This window comes from Capsella rubella, unplaced genomic scaffold (assembly GCF_000375325.1).
Source record: "Capsella rubella cultivar Monte Gargano unplaced genomic scaffold, Caprub1_0 scaffold_4, whole genome shotgun sequence".
NCBI lineage: Eukaryota > Viridiplantae > Streptophyta > Magnoliopsida > Brassicales > Brassicaceae > Capsella > Capsella rubella.
In genome coordinates this window covers 917,616-923,068 of record NW_006238920.1, presented here as the reverse complement: position 1 = coordinate 923,068, position 5,453 = coordinate 917,616, and positions in this window count along the sequence as shown.

Genomic DNA, 5,453 nt, shown 5'->3' with positions numbered 1-5,453 from the left:
TCCGACTTAGTCTAGTCTATTCTGTTTATAGGACGGATAACAAACTATTATCAACCAAGTAGGTCATAGTTGATTTACGATAATTTTATTTTGTTCGTACCACTATAAATATAATTTGTAAATAGTAAACAAAAATCGTTATAATCCAAAAACGGATTTTCCATTTCAACCGCTATAACAATTCAAATCTATAAAATTTTATGTAAACTGGAGGTGTTCAGTCCAAATATCTTATAAGTTCTTCGAATTATTTCATTTTTAGATTCTTGAATTATGGATAATAATATTTAACATATAAATCCAAAATAATTATAGGTGAGTTTTTGTACGATTTTTATTTTTATTTGGATTTAGATTTTAATCAAATATACCATTTTGAAGAATGTTAGGTTGTTTTTCTTTTCGGTTTGGTTTTAATTCATATTTTCCCTTGAAGGTATAAAAGATGAGGTTATTTTAAACAATATTTCAACAAGTGTTTCTGATTTGTTTAATCAGATCATTTCAGTGTATTTTGATCGAACACTCTTAAGCTAGTGACACTCACGAATACGTATAAGTTTCGTATAAGCTAGTAGTGACCACATGTATGTCGAGCCTCGAGGTATAAACAAGATTCATGAGTCTATGATAGACGTATAGGGACAAGGTGCATAATCTCAGGGATCCGGACGAGCTATGGCCGTAGCCTATGTGTCCGAACCTGCCCGCACCATAAATATTTACCGGTGTTTTTGGTAATATATTTTTAAACATCAGTAGCATACTTTTATCACACATAAACACGTGAAAATTAAATGGTTTTTGGTTGTAGTGACTAGCTAGACTTTATCAATATTGTGTTGTTTTTTATATCACATAAATTTGACTTTAGAAGCATAAATGTTAAATATTACTTATATATGAACTAAAAATTTAGGGTTGGGACTTATAAGTAGATTACATACTGAAATCATATTAAAAAAAATCTAATTTAAAAATTTTTCAAAAAAATTGAGAAATTTGCAAAAATATTTTTGAATACTTTTTGCAAAAATATATGTTTTTGTTGTCCATTTTCAATAATACTCATTTTCTATATACAAAATGACTAAATTTTAGTCCTACCATAAATATTGTGATCCATATGTACAATATACAATGGTTTGTCAAATTTATATATACACTTAACAAAGAAAAATACGAATTTTCCACACTAAAAAAAGTATTTGTAATATTTGTTCTCAAATCGACCCTTCGCAAACAACATACCATATTATATCTCATGATAATTAACTTGCTAATCATCAGTCCAATATATGTCTAAAGACTCTAAACTTATAAATCCATTCCATTTCATATACTTTTATACAAAGCCTTTTTCATATTTAAGCCTTATAACATTAATTAAAATTACCGCACTGATATATATCTCTCATGCATAAAAAATGCACCCGATTTTGTAAAGCTTCCACAAAACTTTGGTTGTTCTGTAATTGACTTATATGCATTCAATATACATCATCGATATGATGATATCTATATGACCAAAACCCAAATCCACTTCATTGTTTGATTGGACATAACCTTAGCAACTAATCTCATCTCATTACGTTTCTCCTACACGACGACAACGCGATATTTTCTCTCCCCCTCGCCGCTTTGTCCCCCTCCAACATTATTCACAGCTGGACCTCATTCTCAACACAACTGAGTAAGAGACAAACATAATAAGGGCATTTTAATCATTTTCCTCGAGTCATCTTCTAATTAAGGAGTTACTATTATAAAACTTTGGCTCGTGGCTTGACTGGTCTTGGCCTCCTTCTCGTAATTATGATATGCTGAAAATAAACTAAGGTAACCAATTTAATTAGGGTTTAGAAGCTAATTACATTGTCAAAGAACAAGAGTTGAATACAACTTTGTAATTTGACGACGTGAGAAGTAGTAATCATATAATTGAATAAAAATGTGTGAGAACGTACGTACGGATCTAGATCATTGATGTTTCTCGAGGATTTTGTCGTGTAAATTTTATGTTGTATATACGTTATAGTTAAATCATAGGTACGTACATATATATAATATAATAGGAATCATAATAGTATGTGAAACGTATGTCTGAATTCTACAAAATTTGACCGGAGAAAACACTAATCTGTCTGCTAATCACTCGACATTTTGTGTCATTCGATGTGGTCCATGGTTTATGTTATATATGTTTCTTTAAAAGCTCCTCAACATCGTATTTACAAAATCTTTGTTTAGTACGTAGTAAATATATGTTAATTACAATGATTATATATTAGGCAACCAACCACGAGTGTTACATCTATCTTCATATTATATCAACATATGAAAGTGTATTATGCCGTTAAACCGACTCAGTTCAATCTAAACTGAATTATGAAAACTTTATTTGAAGATGGAAAAGTGTATTATGCCGTTAAACCGACTCAATTCAATCTAAACAAAAATTTTGGTTTATGTTGAAAAAGATATATAATATCTAAAAGCCAAAACCAAACAAGAGAAAATATATTTTTGAAATCTTTGTAACTTGTTGATGATACTCAAATAGTTAAATGTAGAGGTGGGAAGAGATGTCTAAACTTGGCACCACTATATATATTTGCCTTAGTGCACATCTTCGTCTCTCGTTTTGCTTATTTGTGAATCCAAATGACGCATGCGCTTTGGTCATTTAAAGCCTTTACTATATATATGACATCATAATTTCATAAGATAAAACTATATAATATGCATGTAATCTATACAAATAAAATTAACACTTTCCTCTCAACTCATGCTTGGTTAGATATTTTTTGGTGTTTTGATTAATACGTTTTTATCTCGTCGAATATTCATATTTTATTCTAAATTTTCTATACGAGATATGCGAAAATATTTAGAGCCGTCAAAATAGGTTGTTCACATCCATTTAGATACGTTTAACATTTATCATTTTAATTACAAATAAAAAGTCTAATGTCCATTATAAGTTTATAACGACCACCACTCTTAATTTTAACCATAGAGATTGTTGATATTCAGATTTGTTTTTAGTTTTTATATATGATATGATCATATGAGAATAACATCATTTTTGTTAAACGAAATGGGAATAACGATCAGAATTTTATGAAAAGGTCACAGTATATAATATGAGATGGATATTAGGATATACGTAGAATGGTATCTTATTAATAATTAAAATCATATCAACGATTAGACAAAATCCTTTGGGAGAGAAAAAAAAAATGCTTGATCCTATGAATAGACTGATAAAAATATAATCAAATCCAAATGGTTTATGTCTTATTAAGCATCTATATGATATACATCAATTGACTAATTAGGGCGACACACTTATTTTGAAAATTGACGGAATAAAATTAGGTGTTTTAGTGACACACCACTTGCTAATTTTAATTAGGTGTTTGATTAAAAAGGCTTAAGATTGTTATGGAAACAAGTGGGGAGCCATATGCCCAAAACGCACTTTCCTATGATATATTCATTATTCGATTTTGTTTTTGGTAATAATAATTCTTGATTACAATTCCATCATTCTGATCCGATTTCAAGAGATGAATATTACCAAGAGTTTTTTAAATGATTAATCTTGTGATTGGAGTAGCCTCACTTTATAAAAGAGAGATTTTTCAACTAGAGTCGTCGAACATTGTATATCAATTGGTTTTATATTGCCAACTACAATGTTGTCGTGATACATATTCTCTATTTAATAAGTCATGAAGTGTTTTCACGTTTCTTGTCCGTTTCTTTTTATTTATTTTTCTGTAACCTTTTTTGTCCGTTTCAAAACATGAAAAATACAAACTGAAAATTTTATTTATAAAACTGTCATGTTTTTTGTAAGTGAGAGTGAAACATAAAATGTAGAAAATAGATAAGATTAAAAGTTCTTAAGTTCGATTTATTAAAATAATTACGTTTTATTTTAATTAGCGTAGAAATTTTACTGATAAAAGAAAAATATTTAATAAAAAAAAGTAAACGATTAACCGCTCAGCTATATCTATATATATAAAGTTAACTTTTTCTCTCTTCTCCTTAAGCCACATCATCATCCTAATCATCATCTACTTTATTTTATTATTTAATTTTAAGAATTAATTGTATTATTTTATCATTTAATTTGATTTTGACATATGAAAATAATTTTTTCAAAAAGAAATATGAAAGGTCTTTTCTTATATTATATATTATCAAAATAAAAATATTATTGATTAAAAATAAAAAATAATAGAATGTTTTATAATGAAGATATATATAAATTTAAAATAATATGACACAAAACTTAATTATATTTACACAATCTAAACCTAAATTAAAATGAGATTTAACGAAAATAGAACAAAACGTTAGAAAATTTAAGAATATAAATCTATCTAATAAACATAAATGAGATAGGTTAGTACAAAACATGAATTCTCATTTTAAAAACACATAAAAAAAGGTCACACTAAAAATAATATTTCATTAATAGTTTGCAATATGAATTTAACTAATTTTTTCCAATACAACAAATATGGTAAACTAATAAACAAAATAAAAAATTAACAATATTTCATAAAAATTGAAAATTAAAACAAAAAAGCATAATTAAATGAAATGAACTAAATATAAAGTAAATTATACTAATATGTTAAATTTTAAATTTGTTCCATATGAATATACGAAAAATATATAAAACAGAAAATCAGAAACAAATATATAATAGTATAAAAATGATCATAACGAGATATAAATTAGGTCAAATCAAAAAAAAAGAAACGAAAAAACAAAAAATTAAATTATGACAATATACAAGGATAATGTAACCAATAAAAAATACAATAATCCGCTTGAAACCCACAAATCATTTTTAACTTTCAGCCCAATATATTAAAAAGACCACAATATTAACATCTAGATCTATATTTGGTAGGAACCCTAATAACACATGTTTCTCTATGATTCTCCACTGCACTTCCGTTTACACTCATATATCAATCTATATTATACACGTTTAATTTCTCAACTACTAATGAAGCTAAAACTCAACATGTTTTCATAGAAAACACAATCTAATATTTTTAAAAAATAAGTATGCTATAGTAAAAAAAATTAGTAAGAAATAAAATACGAACCAATTACTCATCAAAAACATAATAAAACTACCGCGCGTAGTGCGGGCAACCGACTAGTGTATATATATAATTGAATTTTTATTTTTATTAAAAATATATACCTCAAATTTTCATTATAAGCAACATATTAATCAATAACAATAATTACAATTCTTTAATAAGAAATTAAAATGATCCGTATTTAATCAAGAACAATATCTATATTAACATTTTTGAAGTACATTTTGTGTTCTACCCTTTTATTTTGTTATATTTTCATAATTAAACCCTTGCCATTTAATTAAATAGAAAAAGTTTAAGATAAATTTTGTAATT